Raw genomic sequence first — 18,305 nt, 5'->3', positions numbered from 1 at the left:
GCCCTGGAGTCAGCTCCTGCAGTAGCTCCAGAGCTCTCCGTCTGCAGGGCCTGGAGGCTCCGGGGGGGGGCCGCTGATCTGCTCAGCTCAGGGCAGGAGCGTTTGCTGTCCTGGGCCCTCCCGGCCTCTGCCTGTCCCGGGGGTGGCCGGATCCTGGGCTGTGTCCCGGCGCCCTGTGCTCCAGAGCCTGAGCTATTGGATTCGCTCTCCCGCCCCGCAGCCCCTTCCGTGGAGCCGCCCCCGAGCCCCCAGAGCTGCTCCCGCCCCGCAGCCCCCTCCGCGGAGCCGCCCCCGAGCCCCCCCCCCCCCCCCCCCAGCTGCTCCGGGTCCCGCCGTGCGCTCTGCAGCCCTTAGGGAGCTCGGCGCACTCTCCCGGGGCACAGGTGTCTGTTAGTGTCCCCGGGAGCCCGAGGCATCCCCGCCCTCCTGGGTCCTGCTCCAACTCCCCGCGAGCCCCTTTCCCCCGGGAAGGTCGGTGCAGCTCCTGCTCCTCCTGGACGGGGCTCTCCTGTCCTGGGGACCCTCGCCCCGGCCTTAGCCCTCCCCCTTGGAGGCCTTTTGTTCCTTTATTTCTTTTTCCCCGTCTTCCTACCTTGATAGAAGCGCGAACTCTTCTCACTGTAGCATTCCAGCTGGTCTCTCTTTAAATCTCATGCCGAATTCGTAGATTTTCAGGATGATTTGAAGGTTATCTAGGTAATTTGGTGGGGACAGGTGACTTGGGGACCCTACTTTTCTGCCGTCTTGCCCCTCCTACTTGTGTCTTTATATTAAACATGAAGTTTTTGTAAATAGCACAGTTGGATCATGTGTTTTTTGTTTGTTTTTATCTACTATGGTAGTCCTTTTTTTTTTTTAATTGGTGTATTTAGACCACTGATATTTAAAGTGTTGTTTTTATATAGTTGGAATAATATCTACCATATTTTTTTAATGTTTTCTATCATTCTTCTTTATTGTTCTGTCTTCCACTATTTTTATGCGTTCTTTGGTTTTAATCAAGCATTTATGTAAGTAAAAATTATACTACTATACTCAAAGTCTGGTGATTTAAATTTTAATTGTATCTAAAAAATACTTTCACAGAAATATCTGTCATAGTGTTTAACTGTACAACTGGGTACCGTAGGCTAGTCAAATTGCCACAACATTAACCATCATACCTAAATTAGATATTTTAAAATATTTTTCCTGCTTGGTATTCTCTCAGCTTTCTGGATCTATGGTTTGCTGCTTTTTTAGAAAGATTTTATTTATTTATTCATGAGAGACACAGAGAAAGAGGGGCAGAGACATAGGCAGAGGGAGAAGTGGGATCCCTGCAGGGAACTTGATGTGGGACTCAGTCCAAGACCCTAGGATCATGATGTGAGCCAAAGGCAGATGCTCAACCACTGAGCCCAGGTGTCCCTGGTTTGCTGCTTATACTAATTTTGTAAGTTTTCATTCAATTTTCTTCTATCTCTTCCTTTTTCTTCTCCACCTAGGAGGCTCATTACATATATCTTATGTCCTTTTTAAGTGTCCCACATCTTTTGAATATTTTATTTCATCTTATTGTTTATTTATTTTCATTTAGATTTTCAAAATTTTTATTGAAATTTCTTCAAGTTCACTTATTCTTTCCCTGGCTATGTCCTATCTAATGATGAGTCCATTAAAGACATATTTCATTTATGTTATGTATTTCAAAATAGCTACTTTCCCTTCACCCTGCTGGAAAGTGGAAACTTAGGGTATTTTTCTCAGATCTACATTGTCAGAGTCTGGTAGGGCTCCTGGAGGTACAACTAACAAAAGTGTATAAATGTGTGTAAATGTGGTGGTGGGCAAAGACTGGCCTCTTTCAGGAATTTTTAACTTTTAAATTTGTCCATCCTTGCCATCAACAATTTCATCAAATAAAGTTTAAGTTTTCCTATCTTGGTGCTAATTCCTGCAAAGGTTTTTTTTCTTGGGCTTATCCTTCAATAAGCTGTGATTTTCTGCATCCAACTGTCTGTCTCACCAATTTTAGGGCAATAGTTTGCCCTGTAACCTAAATTTTCTACTGAATCTAAAAAAAATATTTGATTTTTCGTTTGTTCAGCCTTTTTTTTTTTCCTGTGATGATGAGGAGTGATGGCTTCCAAGCTCCTTATATTCCACACTGGAAGTAGAAGTCTTTCAACTTTATTTTAAAAGAAATCAAAACAAGACCTAACAAACAAATCAACAAACAAGAAATTTCTTTGGCTGTTTATTTACTCCAAACACCCGTATTTTCTACATGTATTCCCTCCTATCACCAAGCATCCTCAGCCTGTCATCTGCTTCCATATGGCCTCAAACTTCATCCAAGTGTTAAACTGCTCTCACTAATGTCATACTTTCCCAATTGTGAAACCTAACGGAAACTATTTCTTAGGTCTTACATTACGTAATGTTTCTATACAGTTTACAAATATGAACTATCTTCTTAAAGTGCACTTCTCTTGATTTCAGAATATAATTTATTTTTCTTTTTCTCTGGTTATTTCTCTTGATCACTTTTATTGAGTCTTGATTTTAGTTTGCTTTTTCTCTCTAATTTGTCACCAGTCCTGAGGACTTTAAGACTTTTTCTCTTTTTATTTTGTACATTTTCTGTAGGTAACCTTAACACTTCCTAAAAACTTATACTAAAACAGCCTTTCCCAAGTCACATATCAATTCCTCCACATTTTCCTTTTTTTTTTTTTTTTTTTTTTTTTACCTAAGAGAATGACATCCTTAGTCATCAATTGCCCTGGTTGAGAATCTTAAATTCATTCAATCTCTTTTAGGGTATATATATTTTATATTCACATATCATAAAAATTGTTATAATGAATAATATATGCAGGAATTCTTTAACATATCTAATTCAAGCTTTTGATCATTAAATTCACATGAGTACTTAAGATGCTCTAAATAATGTACATCCATAGAAACAAATTTAATTTCTTCCCTATATTTATTGTTATGTAATAATTGTTAATAATTTACTTAAATGCTAGCATACAGATGCAAAGGATAGAACAAAAATAGATTCGAAGAAAAATAATAGCAGAACTACATAAACAAAGCTTTTAATGTTAATCCAAATCTCTATTATAATAAAAAAAAATCATGCAAATGTTCCTCTTGATATAGACTTAGAGAAGAAAAGCCCAATTTTGGCTTGGCAGGTATAATTCAAATATTAAAATCCAGTCTTTATTCTTCTGTAGAGAAAAACTCTTTGTGAGAGATGTTTTGGCATGCCATACAAAATGGAACCCAACTGTAGCACAAAATGTAAGTTTTAAAGGACTTTTATCATCAAAATCTGTATTCTGTTTCCAAAAAAAGTAACAACCCTTTGCTATAGGTTATCTTTGAATTCCTAATAGTTTGAAATAATCCAAGACAGAGAGACTAATAATAAAAAAGTCATCAATAAAATCATGTGTTTCATTGTGAATGTATTTAATATAAGTACAAATTTTAAAAGTAATCATGTAAGTTACCTTATTGTATCCTTCTTGTATGCCTGACGATTTAGTCTCCCTGGTACCAGCATCTCTACCTGAATGTGTTTCTTTTCTTCATTCTATCTCAAGAACAAAATTTGAAGATCTATAAGAGATAGTTTGCCTCAAAGGAGTTTCTCAACAATATAGATCTCATGAATCACATTCTCTAAACAGATGATGCCGTATTTCCCCAGGAAGCATACAAACACTTTAAAAGTATATTATGGTATTGGTATTACCTTGAAGACACTTTGGGCAAAGACACAGTTAGGCTTTGGTAGTGAGTGAGGATAGACAATATGGAAATATTTCCTGCAGTAAATGCAGAATCCATTTTTAGAAGTTCACTGACAGTAGAGTAGAGAGTAGTTTCAGGAAGAGGCAATTGAAATTGGGACCCTAGGAAGAGACTATTGAAATCACAGCAATGGAAATGGAAAAACATTATTTAGAAATATTCTTAGGAGATAGCAATGTGGAGACTTTACAAAGTAAAATCTGGAGGTGCAAGGAAGAGAGGAATCAAAAATGATTCACAGCCTCTTTTCCAGCTGGAAGCAGAGTGAGTTAGCTAAAAGAAGAATCTAGCTGTGCCAGGTCCTCTGAAGTTAGAAACAACTTAATTTTGTAGAAGTAAAGGACAAGCTCATGAGAAGTTTGCTCGGAAGGTGATTATAAAAAAAAAAAAAAAAAAAAAAAAGGAAAAAACTTACATGACAAGGAAAAGATAAGCACTACCCTCAGGAATATAGGTAAATGTTCTGAAACGAATCAGATGGCTAGAATAACAGTTTAGGAAATCTAGCAACTTTGGTGTACTTGTGGAAACCACATCAACATTTGTCATCAGGGTGAGGGTACGCTAGTGTGAACTGAAAGGTATAAAAATGGCTGCAGCACTTTAGTTTTGCCAGATACTCAATGTACTCAATGACACTTTGTTAAGCTCAGCAAAGCTTCAGTTAACATGCTGAGCATTGTGAAATCGTTAAGTTGCATGGAGTTATCCAAACTTGAAGTTGGCAAATGAACTGATCACATGTGGCTATGGGAAAATCTGTTAAAAGAAAATTACTCTGAAAATTATGTGTGCCACCCAAGACTTTCCCAGTAAACTAATAGAAAAATCTAATTTATTTTTTTTTTAGTTTATGTTTTTATTGGAGTTCAATTTGCCAACATATAGCATAACACCCAGTGCTCATCCCGCCAAGTGCCCCCCCTCAGTGCCCATCACCCAGTCACCCCAACTCCCCACCCACCTCCCCTACCACTACCCCTTGTTTATTTCTCAGAGTTAGGTGTCTCTCGTGTTTTGTCACCCTCACTGATATTTTCATTCATTATCTCTCCTTTCCTTTTATTCCCTTTCACTAATTTTTATATTCCCCAAATGAATGAGACCATATAATGTTTGTCCTTTTCTTTTTTCTTTTTTTTTTTTTTTTTTAATGTTTGTCCTTTTCTGATTGACTTATTTCACTCAGCATAATACCCTCCAGGTCCATCCACGTCGAAGCAAAAGGTGGCTATTTGTTGTTTCTTTATTTATTTTATCTATAAAATTCCCAAAATGTTTTATTGATCTGAAATTATTAATATGCTAATTAATAAAATTAATGTAATTATTTTAATGTTATATTGCATTGGTAGCCTAAGACACATAATTATTTAGTAACATTATGGCTTCAATTAAATTAAGCAGTTTATTTCACTAATTAAAATTATTTTCACTAATATTCTCAGAAGATATTACTTTGTAAAGCATTTGGTGACTAACAATTGTGTACTATGGAAATAGCTTCTATACTTTTTTATTTTCGATTAGATTTGAAATTCTATTACATAAGTCTTACAATAAAATAATTTGCATTCCTTCCTTAGGAATTAGCTTCTTGACAAAGAGATATTTCTCTTTCACAGGTTGCTTTAAAGGTTTTAAAAATATCTGTTTTACCTTTTAAAAAAATCCTTTACCTATACAGCAAAGATCTGAGAGTGTTTAACTATGCAAATGCAAAGGACAAATCACTGAACATCAGCAAGCAGTCATTCTAGAGAATAATAAAATAAACAAATAAGACTCCTAGGTTAATAAAAATGTCACATGCTATTAAGTTTGATGGCAGTGTAGATAAAAAGTACAGATGATCAATTTCTGTTTTTGTCTTAAACCTCATTATTGTTTATTAAAGTGTCAAATCAACATGATTCTTGTTTGCTTTGCATGCACCTCATGAGTTATTGATAATTTTAAAATGTGTTAAAGGACTGGGCCTGTTACCTAATTTTCTTATCATATATTAATAAAAAAGATACAATATTCAGGTAATTTTTGGTGATCTGACTCTACTAACATTTCACCCTCTTAACATGTCGATGTGGCTTTGCTAGAACTGAACCTATGTTTTAAGAATGGGAGAAGTCAGAGGGGCTCTGAGTGAGATGAAATCCTAGATACCAAAAAGGTGGCAAGAGCCATGTATGGGCCATCTTGAGCAAATTACTTCAATCAGAGCTACACCCAGATCTTCAACAAATTCCTACCTATGGTGTGATTCCATTTTTTGGCCAAGAAAGGACAGAGCTTCATTTCTCGATATGTTGAGAGGTAGCCTCAAGAGAGACTCAGAGAAAGCATTTTTTTCTGACTGTGGGAAGAGTAAAGGCCTTATTCAAGTTGTGAAATCAGTGATTGGGGTAAACTTACCTAAATATAATAGAGCACAAAATTTCTAAATGATGCGGTGGAATTATTTTCTCATATCCTTGGATAGAAGGTGCTTATCATATAAAGGCATTATCACTGAAGCAAATCAACAATGAATTTCCCCCATGATTTCCAAACCACTAGACTCAGTCGAACAACAGCATAAGAACTTGGAAGCAGATGTTCAGCAAGAAAAGTCCATTGTACACAGTATAATGCATCTCTATCAGAGAACAGTCATTTGAACTGTCCCCCAAAACTGCGTTGTAGACATAATTGCAGAACCTGGTGTTTTAAAAAATTATACCTCTTCTAGAAGGAAAGAGAGATAATAATATAATTAATCAGTCAACTCAAAATAGATTATTGAGCACTTAGCCTGTGCCATCCACCCTCCAAGGTTCTAGGGAGACACTGTTGAATGAAACTGGCAAAAACCCTTATCTGTCCACATGGAGCTTATATTCTAGTGGGTGTAAACAAAAAGTAAAATTCTTAAGTAAGTAAATTACATAATAAACTGTGATAAGTGTCTTGGAAAAAAATTAAAATAGATCAAGAACACTTATGTAAAGTAGAGCACACTGAAGTAATACTGGAATGGTGAAGAAAAACAGGTGAGAGAAATGGCTATATGAATATAGGGAGGAATACCTCTCCAATTCAAGGGTTCAGCCAGTGAAAAATCCATGTGGTAAAAGAATGTTGCAATGTTTATGGAACCCCTCAAAGAAATTGGAATAACTAGAGTAGAATAAAAAAAACTACAGAGTTAACATGGAACTAGGTTATGTCGAGCCCAGTGGGTCATTATGAAGCTTTTGGCTTCTACTCTGAGAAAAATAGGATTCACTGAAGGAATCTAAGAAGAGACTGGTATGACCTAAATTAGCTATTAATAGGATCACTCTGAATGATTTGTTGAAAACAGTCTCTATGGCAACAACAGTGGAAGAAAGGTAAACAGTAGGTTATTGAAGCAATATAGAGTAGAGGTGATGGTAACTCAGACCATAGTGCTAGCTATGCAGATAATGGGAGATAATCAGATTCTAGCACTTTTGAAGATAGAGCAAGGAGGATTTTCTGATGAATTAATTAGAATTATGGGAGAAAGAGAAATCAGTTATGATCACATTGTTTGGCTGATAAGGATAAAATTATCAGTAGCTGAGATGCTGAAAATTGTGAGCAAGGGATTTGGAAAGAGATATGGAGGAAAAAGAGACTTTCAATTTGACATGTTAAGTCTAGAGTGTCTATTAGACATTTGAGTGGAAATACCAGGACTGGATTTGCCTGGAGAAATGTGGGCTGAAGCCAATTGTAAAGCCTATCAACCTAATAATCTGGGTGAGATCACCAACACAGTGATTGCAGATTAAAGTAGAAAAGTATAGAGTTGAACACTCTACTGTTAAGAAGTCTGGGGAAAGAAAATGCTGGTTTTCTTTCTAGGTTTCCAAGAAGAGTCACTTACATACCATGCTAAATGATAGCTATCAGTGGTTTGAGTAAGATTATTGAGAGTTCACCATTCATAATTTTATAGCCATGTGGTCATAGTGACCTCAGAAAGGCCATTTTCAGAGGAGTGTTTAGAAAAACCTCAAGAGAATATTAAAAAAAAAAAAAAAACAACGGGAGAATATCTGGAGACAGACTCGATGGCTCTTCAGGAGCTTTGCTGCAAAAGGGAGCGAACAAATGAATCAATAACTTGGGAATAAATGTAAAGTGTTTTTTTTTCCCTTATAGTAGAAAAGAAAATATAGTACTTGTGTTCTGACTCATATGATCAAGTAGAGAAGGAAAAATGATGGAGAAAAAAGGAAGAATTAATTTAGTTAACTTCTTTGACTGGGTATAACAGGCTGAGACTTATTCACAAGTAAAGGGATAACTTTGCATAGAAGCAGGAACTGTTCAACTATAGTAATAAGGAAAGGTAAGTGGGTTATTTGGTAAGGTGACTAATGGAAGCACTCTTATAATTGCTTCAATTTTCTCCTTGAAGTTGGAAGCAAGGCCATCTGTTCAGAGTAATGATTGGGGAGTGATGTCAAATGTTTTAGAAGAGAAGAGTCAATTAAGAGAGAGGAAGAGTGAATGGATTAGAGACATAGGCCATGATTTCTTTGCAATGTCAGTGGTTCTGAGGTTAGAATTTGTCTTTGCTGTAGCAAGAACAATATTGATGATTTTACAAGTGATTGGTATTGAGATCAAGAAAGAATGAATTTATGGGGTCACATAGTAAGTGGGTGAGTCAGAATTCAGTCTCATGTAATAGTGTTTGCCCTCTTCAGTTTGAATTCTATAGAAGAAATATTAACCTCCAAATGTACTGTCTAAACGAGGCAAGAGCATACTGCAAAGCAAATCTGACCTCTTGAGCATAAAATTATTTTAGTACTGATTTCCCTTTCTAAGGAGTCACAAGCTCTGGAGGGAGATTCTAAGAAGTTCATCCCACCAGAAGATACCACTACCCAGCCAATAGAAATCTTAGACACTTGATAGGCCCTATCTGGGAGAATAAAAGAATTATGAAAGTTTAAACTCAGAATTTACTATGCCTGCCAACATAATGATACTGTTTTTTTTTTTTTTTTTTTTTTTTTTTTTTTTGTATTTGATCCTCCAAATTTCAAACTACTCAGATATTCCTAAATGTTTTTTTGTGAGGCAGAACAGCACTTACTGGTTGTGCTAATGTAAGACCAAATGACAGGAACTAGTGCTCCAGAAGGGGGAACTAGAGCATTTCAATTTAAGAAAGACAGATGTCAAGCCAGGAAACAATCCCCCAAAAATTAATTTAGAAACGATTTTTTCCCTAATTCTTGGAAAGAAATCTCACCCTTAGGAGAAGAAAAGATGAACAAGATGGGTGTACTTCTAAGATTGAAGTATCTAGATTACACAAATCAATATGTATTCTCTCTACATATTTTTTTCTTATTTCTTCCCCCTTACTGTATAGAACAAGATACTGAGTTAGGAGACTGAGTTTTCTTGGATTGGCTCTTGTCAAATGAAGAAATAAGAGAGTGCCAGAGAAATGGTGAATAATTCCAAGATCCTCTCACTTTGCTTTCACTCACTTTTTAATAAATAATTATAAACTATTTTATCACAAGAACCAGATATTGAAGTATTTTAAGGAAACAGTTGAAGAATTGGTGCTTCTCTCTAACTCTTACAAAGGGTAGAGTCAATTGACTTCACAGGACCAGAGAACACACAGTTAACATGTAATCTGAAGATGTATGTTGGAGAACTCAGAAAAATAGTGTAGAGATAACAATTCACCAAATTTTAAAAGTAGAGGTTCCATCTAGGTTTACTAATCTCTCAAAGAAGCAGGAAAGACTCCAATTTAGGGTTATACTCAGTTCTGTGAATTATTCAAACATCTTCTTTTTCTTTCTTTTATATTTCCATGCATTTTTGAGCATTTCTTACTCATGATCATCTAAATTAAGGAATAACATGGGAAAGAGAAAAAGATTCAAGTACAACAGTTCTGTTATTGCTAATAGTTCCATTAATAACTTTCTGATTTAGAAGTTTTCTGAATAGTAATTATTACCCCAGGGTACTGAATAATTTTTAGTAACCTAAGAATAGAAATGTAGTCATTAAAGTGACCTAACATAATATGGCATATAATATAAGGTTTTAGAATTCATATTTGTGATTATCTGACCTTGGCTGCAAAATGATTGTCAAAGCAAATGTCAACTTTTGTACAAAGAGTTTCTCAGGGCAGACTCATGCTAAGTGGTAAGACTCAAGCCCACCAAGTATCTAGAAAAAAAAGAAGCTTTGGCAAAGTAATGTTCAGAGTTGTAGCTGAGCATGTTGTAAGTTTAACTTGAACAATGAACCAGATACAATTTTATCCTGATCAAGAATATCAGGATGTAAAACTACTAGCATTAGAGATATTGCCAAATTCTGAATTTCAAAGTAATTTAATAATGAAATACCATTCTCTTTTAATGAACACTCATATATATTCCGGATAAAGGAACTCTTTATTATGAGGTCTGTGCTGATGGACAGGAAGAGTATAGAAGGGAAGAATGGGGAAACCATTATAAAAAAAAAAAACTAAGATTTATTTAGTGGATGGTATCACTCTGATGTATTATTTTCTTTTTTTGATGACGTTTTAATGCTGAACTCAATATTCTTGCTTTCAAGAGAGAATAAGCGGGGCACCTGGATGGCTCAGTGGTTGAAAGTCTTCCTTCGGTTCAGGTGGTAATCCTGGGTTCCTGAGATGAAGTCCTACATCATCCTTCTTCTCCCTCTTCCTAAATCTTTGCCTCTCTCTCTGTGTCTCTCATGAATAAATAAACAAAATCTTTAAAAAAGAGAGAGAGAGAGAGAGAATAAGCAAAGCGAATGAAAGTATGTAACAGTAATAGTTAATTATTGGACTAAACTGGCTGTTAGCATTTAATTCATTCCCCTTTCACTGTTCCATTCCAATGACTTCCATTCATAGAACAACCAAATTAATCAACCTTAATCTATCTTGGGTATGCGGAACAATTGGTACAGATTCTGTGTTTTGCATTTTGAATTCTTAACAAAGAAATGGGCCTCTTTTCTTTTATATTTTCCAAGGCCATTTTATAAGTTAAAAGTACATAATCTGGTTTGTTTACAGAAGATAAAAAATGCCATGTGTAACATAAATTTCCCAAATTGTTGAAATAATATAAGTGTTACTTTAAGTCCCAAGAAATGTATATAATGAGTGATGCATGTTTTTAGGACAAACAAAAACAAACAACAACAACAAAAAAAGAATTTTATTGATAAATTCCTGATTTCCAACTTCCATTACATTTTAAAATCATGTGAGCCATATATATTTTGGAGAAATTGTAGGTAACATAATGGAAAAACAGAGTAATTGGTTCTTCCTGATTTTACAACATGCTCAGCATAATTTTATTACTAAAGGATTAACTAAATATTATTACTAAGAAATTATTTTAGCACAATATGACTGGAGCTATTCTAATGTTTTAACAATTTGTTAATTTGAAATAGGTTAAGATCTACAAGGATTTGCAAAAGCAACAACAACAAAAAGATGTTCTTATGTGCATCTTTCACTCAGCTTCCTCCAGTGGCATACCTTAATAAGGAAATAGATGTTAGTACAATCCTATTAACTTACATACAGATCTTATTTGTTTCAACAGCATTTACATGCATTGGTTTTCATTTGTTTGGGGTTTGGTTTGGTTTTGATGTATAGTTCCATAAAATTTCTCACATGTATAAGTTTGAGTAACCACTAGCACAAACAAGACACAGAACTGTTGTATCCCCACAAAGAAACTTCCTGTGTTACCCCTAATGGTTGTATCCTGCTCCCAGACCTAAATGCCAATATGTTCTCTATCATTATAATTTTGTCACTGAGAAAACTATAGATGATGTGGAAATTTAGGATTGACTCTTCAGCACAATTCTCTTAAGATCAATCTTCTTTGCTGAATTATTCATTCCTTTTTCTTGATGGATAACACCATGTTATCTTTATCTTCTCATCCAATGAGTGGTATTTGTATTTTTTTCAAGTTTGGGGTTATTACAAGTTAAACAGCCATGAAAATTCCCTGAAAATGTTGTGTGTGAATATACCTGGGAGTGTGATTTTAGGGTCCTAGGCTTCTCATAGAACCCTAACTTGTTTCAAGAGTAGCTACACTATTTCAAGTTAGGCTTCTCATAGAACCCTAACTTGTTTCAAGAGTAGCTACACTATTTCAATCTCTACCAACAATGTATAGAAAGTCCAGTTTCTCTATATCTTCACCAGCAGTTGATATTGTCACAATTTTTATTTTAACTATTCTAAAAGGTATCTAATGATATACCATTGTGATTTTAATTTACATTTCCTGAATGGCTAATAATAATGAACACCAATCCATGTCTTTGCCATCTTTTTTTTTTTTTTTTTAAGATTTTATTTATTTAATCATGAGAGATCTACAGAGAGAGGGAGAGAGGCACAGGCAGAGGGAGAAGCAGGCTCCATGCAGGGAGCCCAACGCCGGACTCAATCCCGGGTCCCCAGGATCTGGCCCTGGGCTGAAGGTGGCGCTAAACCGCTGAGCCACCGGGCTGCCCACCACCTACCTGTATGCTCTTTAGACAATTCTCTGTTCATTTTGCCATTTTCTAAATGAATTGCTTGCTTTCCTTCCATTGAGTTTTGAGAGTGTTTTGGGCTGAATCGTGTTCCCTCAAAATTCAAACATTGTGCCTCAGAATGTGACTGTATTTGGGGATAGGGTCTTTACAGAGGTAATTAAATTAAAATGATCCAGTTAGCATAAGCCTTAACCTAATATGACTTATGTCTTTACAAGAGGAAACATGAACCCAGAATATATAAAAGGAAGACTGCGTAAAGACACAGATAGAGGACAACCATCTGTAAGTCAAGGTGAAAGGTCTCAGAAGAAGCCAGACCTACTGACAGCTCGCTCTTGGTCTTCTCAGCCTCCAGAATCTGAAGAAATAAACTCTTGTTGTTTAAGGCTTCCATTCCATGGTACTTTGTTATGGCAGCCTTAGCAAACAAATACAGAGAATTACTAATATACTCTGAAGGCAAATCATTTGTCAGATATGTGATTTTCAAATGGTTTCCTCCAGTCTCTGTCTCATCTTTTAATTCACATAGCATGCTCTTTACAAAGAACAAAAGCTTTTCTGTTCATGTCTTTTGCCCATTTACATGAACACTGTATGTTCTCATTCATTTGGGGAATATAAATAATAGTGAAAGGGAATAGAAGGGAAGGGAGAAGAGATGGGTGGGAAATACCAGAAAGGGAGACAGAACATAAAGACTCCTAACTCTGGGAAATGAACTGGGGGTGGTGGAAGGGGAGGAGGGCGGGGGGTGGGGGTGAATGGGTGACGGGTGCTGAGGGGGGCACTTGACGGGATGAGCACTGGGTGTTATTCTGTATGTTGGCAAATTGAACACCACTAAAAAATAAATTTATTATTTAAAAAAAGCTTTTAGTTTTGAGCAAGTCAATTTATATATTTAAATTATTTTTGATCATGCCTTTGGTGTCATGAGTAAGAACATTTCATTTTGCCATTAAGTAACAATGGTTTTCTCTTACGTTTTCTTCTGCATTTGTATTGTTTTGCTTTATGCATTTTAGTGACCTTTGAATAACAGGTGAAATTTAGGTTGAGTTTTATGTATCCTTTTTTATAAATATTCAATATCATTTGTTGAAAAGACCATATTTATGCCACTTAATTGCTTTTGCACATTTGCCTAAAATCAATTGACTATTTTGCATGTCTCAGTTTCTTGCTTCTTTATTTTATTCTCTTGATCCATTTGTCTATTGCCCAGCCAATACTGTTCTCTCAGTAATGTGGCTAAGATTAAGTCTTAAAGTCAGGTATCATAGCTCTTCAGAATATATTTTTCTTTTTAAAAATCATTTTGGTTCTTTTAGTTTATTTTATGAAATATGGAACTTATTTACATCTACAAAGATTTGTGTTGGGACTTTAGTAAGAATTGTTTGAATTTCTAGATCAGGGATGCCTGGGTGCCTGGGTGGCTCTGTGGTGGAGCATCTGCCTTCAGCTCAGGGCATGATCTGGGGTACTGGGATCAAGTCCCACATCGGGTTCCCTGCATGGAGCCTGCTTCTCCCTCTCCCTGTGTCTCTGCCTCTCTCTCTGTATCTCTCATGAATAAATGAGTAAAATCTTTTTAAAATTAAACTATCAATTTGAAGAGAATTGATATTGTTGCTCCTTTGAATTTTCTAATTCAGAAGTATGGCATGTTTCTTCACTCATTTAGATCTTTTTGGGTTTCTTTCATTAGTTTTTGGTAGTTTTTGACATTTAGATACTCTGTGATTTGTTATATGTATCATATTGCATATTATTTGGAGTAATGACAAATGATACTGTGTTCTTAAATTTAGTTTTCCTACATACTTTGTTAGTATATAGAAAATCATTTGCTTTTATACATTGACCATATATTCTGCAACTTTGTCTAATTTACTAATTTGTCTAGCACTCTAGAATTGGCCTTTGGTAGATTCATTAGTATATTCTATGTAGATATTCACATCGCCTGCACATAGAAGTAAAGTATCCTTTTTCTCTGCAGTCTTTTACATGTTTTCTTATTTTCTCATTGCTCTGGCAATGTGAAAGTCAGTGCCATAAATTTTTCTCTCAGCACTGCTTTGGCTTTATTTAATAAATTTCAATATGTTGTATTTTCACTGCTGTTCAGTACAATATATTCTTTTGGTTTTCTTAAACATCTTCTTTAATTATTTAGAGGTATTTTTAATTAAAATATTTTTAAATAGAGTTGTTTTATATTTCTGTTGTTGATTATTGATTGAAACTCAATTATTTTGTTCTTACAAATATATTTAAATTTAGTTATGTCTTTTTGGTGAATTAACCAGTTTATCTTTCTGTCCTTATGTAATTACCTCATCTGTGATAGTTTACTTTGTTCTGAAGTTTGCTTTCTCTGGTACTAATTTAACCATTTTAGTTTTATTTTGAGTTATCATTTATTTATAATTTATTTTTAATATTTATTATTAATTATTGTTTGTTCTTATTTTTGCTAGAAAACAAGGCTCAATAGCAAAACTAGGGTTTACTACAGCAAAAGAAAACAGGATACAAACAAGAGAAGAAAGATTTATATTGGTGGAAATACAGAGAAATCAAGAGTAAACTTCTTGATTTTCCCCAACCAGGTAACACAGGATGCACTTTTCACTCTAACAGTGAACCACAGGAACATAATGTGAAATGTCCCTCTCAAGGGAAACCCACTTGAGTATCATGTCTGAGCATTGACAGAAAGCTGATCATGTAGCCATTTTACCTGCACGGACAACCACAGGGAATGAAACTCAGGACTCCAGCAGTGACATCAGGTACATACAGTCAATCTGCCATTCTCCCACTGGAAGCATTATTCTCTTATAGGTAATGTGCCATTAGTGTCTGGAAGATTGTAAGCTTTCTTCTTTGACTTTAGTTTTCACAATTTTGACTCTGATGCATCTGGGTGTAAATTCTCAGGGTTTATCCTGTACAGAGTTCATTCACCTTTTTGAATTTTTGTAGGTTTTTGTCTTTCATCAATTTAAAAAAGTTTTAGATATTACTTCTTTAAATATATTTTCAGTTTGATATTTTTGTTTCCTCTCCTGGTACTCATCAGACATGAATGTAAAAATGTTGTGTGTCATAAGTTCCTGAGTCTTGGTTCATTTTATCAATCTTTTTTTTTAGATTAGATAATTTGTAATAATGTATATTCAAATTCCCTGTTTTTTTTTTCTCTGTCATATCCATTTTCTATTGAACTCTCCCATGAAGATATTTATTTGGTTATTGTATTTTTCACTTACAATGCTTTCACTTGGTTCTCCTTTATATCGTAGTTTTTTTTTTTTCCTAGTACTTTACATGTTTGAATATCTCTTGAGGTTTTTTTATTGCTTGTTGAAATAATTTTAGCTTAAATGCTTTAGAATTTTGGTCAAATAATTTCAACATCTGTAACATTTTAATGTTGATGACTATTTTTGCCTCCACATTTCAGTTGAGATTGTCATGGTTCTTGGTATGTTGAATCAGAGTTCTGTCAATAGTCTTCACAGGGGAAAGGTGCCTCCTTCTTACTGCAAAGGTGGTGTTAAAAGTCAGAGATTGTCCACAGGCAAGAAAGTGAAGAAAATATACTACCTTTTGCTGTTTGGATGGGAAAGGAGTTGAAAGACAAGGTTCCATTCACTGGCCCTGCCACTATGGCACCCATACATATGGGGGAGGGTGACATGGTATTTTTAGTGGTGTTTACTTTTAGCATTAGTATGTATAAATACAGGGTTGTTGTAAAGTGGCATCACCTCTTTTCTGGGTCCTTTGGATGGAGAAAGAACTTTCATTTGGGTCTGTTTTTTTGTTTGTGTCTGTTGGAATTTATGGGTGTGCATTTTTCTGATGCTCAGGTTGGAATATTTAGAGAGGCATGAAAAATACTCCCAGGGACCAAACCTCTAGCTCATTCCTTGAGTCTTAAACCAGACCTAACTTAGCCTAGTCTTCTTTCTTTTTCTTGATCTCTCAGCATCTCCTTATGAGTAATTTATGGGTTCTGTCTAGGGGGTTTGTGTGTGTGATTAGAGGGAGGAGTAAGATAAAATGTGTTTATCTTATTTGGAATTTGAAGTCTCTTATGTTGACTGAGGCAAAGAAATTTTTCTCAGACAGTATGTACCAAGTAACTTTGGAAAAGGTCATTTCATTTTATAATTGTTTTTATTAATTCTAATAATATTAAAACAAACAATTTTTAGTCACTTTAAATATATATTTTTATATAAGCATCTGCATTTACATAAGTGATTTTAGAGTGTATGTTAAAAAGAAATAAAATATTATATATTAAATAAAAATATATGTATAGATTTTCAGGTTGACTAAATACAAAAAGAAAAAAAGTAATATTCAGCTTTCTTTTCATATATAAATTAGCATTTATAGATTTTTTTTCCTTTTCCATCTGGCTAAGCCATATTTTACCCTGCTTCAGGGAATTTTCAAGGCATTACATCTTCTTATTTCTGACTACCTAAATTTGAAATAATTTTTTTTCTTGCTTAACTTTGGATAATTATTGTGAGACTACATGCTGAAAGCAACCCAAGTGTAAATTACTTTATATTCTCTTGGGTAATGAACAAAAAAATATTGACCCCCCAAGTTTACTTTTCTTGTCTCTCTAGGGGATAGCACATTAATCAGCATTTATATCATCTCAGCCACCATTCTGTCAAAAGATGAGAAAATTGAAGCAAATTTACTCATTTACTCAGGGCATAAGTAACCATTTTCTATATTGATATTGCCACCTAACTCTTCATACTAGAACTTCAAATGGTAGATGTGGAAAGGGTGCTTAAAAAATGGTAACCAAAGTAAAGAGACAATGTGTAGTGAAATTTTCAGTATTACATAATACATGACCATAATAGCTGTATTTAAAATTTGAGTTTTTAAGGAAATTCTTATGAAGCAGTCTGGAATACTAAACTATCATTTTAACATAATCTATTTCTATTTTTTCTCCATTGTTTTCTGTGTGCACCCAGAACACTTAAGCTGCTCCATCATCACTAGTGCCATTATCCAGCTGATAACAACAGACTGATACAACACCATTTCCTAATAAAGATCAGGTAAGGAAAAATAGAGATCTGCAATTTTTAAATAGTTATTAAGATAATATGATCACTAGGCATTATACAAGTATATATTCAAGTAAGAGTATTGTTGTCTTTGTTTTGTTTTTGATATTCCTACTTGTCAAGTTTCCTTTGTTTTTAACCAAGAAATAGTCTTAATTCTATCATTTTTCCAGAAAAGCAACGTCTCTTCCAGTTTGGTTTGTATATTGTTATAGACAAAGAGCAGACATTATGTTTTCTCTAATCTCTTGCAATATATAGCCTGCTGCAATATAAGTTAAAGACATTCTATATTTCTAACATAATTATCACATTTTTAAAAATTGCATAATTTTCTAATTTCCACAAAAGGTTTTTGTTTTTGATGTCATGCTGAATTCACAAGACTAAGTAGTTCTATCTTAATAATATATTTTATATCACAAAGATTAGAAATTTCAAATTTTAAGACATCTTAACCTATCACCCTGACCAGCTCCAGTCTCTGAGGCAATTAAAGTGAACATTGTAGTTGATTTCTTAAATTTAATGCATTCTAATTTATTGTAAAAAAGAATTTAGAGTACCTCTTTTTTGGTTGGACCTTGGTGATTATAGATGAATTGTGGTTACCCGATGTCTCTGGACAGGGTTGTTTTTTGTTTGTTTGTTGTTTTCCTCTGTTTTATGGGGAATATAGGTCTAAGGTTATTCTTTAATGGCATTCTTCTGTCAGTAGAGACTTGTCCAGGAATAGACACATAGTCTAACCTGGTGCACGAG

The 18,305-nt window shown here is 34.7% G+C and overlaps 1 long non-coding RNA gene across 2 annotated transcripts in view; it reads left to right on the top strand.

Moving 5' to 3' along the window:
* Positions 1-3,228: 3,228 nt before the first annotated feature.
* LOC111094563 overlaps positions 3,229-18,305 on the top strand; it is a 79,426-nt gene continuing 64,349 nt past the window's right edge. For both annotated transcript variants that reach the window (XR_005385502.1, XR_005385503.1), the window contains exons 1-3: positions 3,229-3,297; positions 15,039-15,221; positions 17,448-17,534. This is a non-coding gene — a long non-coding RNA (uncharacterized LOC111094563). The remainder of the gene's footprint in view (positions 3,298-15,038; positions 15,222-17,447; positions 17,535-18,305) is intronic.

This window comes from Canis lupus, chromosome 38 (assembly GCF_011100685.1).
Source record: "Canis lupus familiaris isolate Mischka breed German Shepherd chromosome 38, alternate assembly UU_Cfam_GSD_1.0, whole genome shotgun sequence".
Classification (NCBI taxonomy): domain Eukaryota; kingdom Metazoa; phylum Chordata; class Mammalia; order Carnivora; family Canidae; genus Canis; species Canis lupus.
Note: the sequence above shows the minus strand (reverse complement) of the source record. Positions and strands in the feature narration are given on the sequence as shown.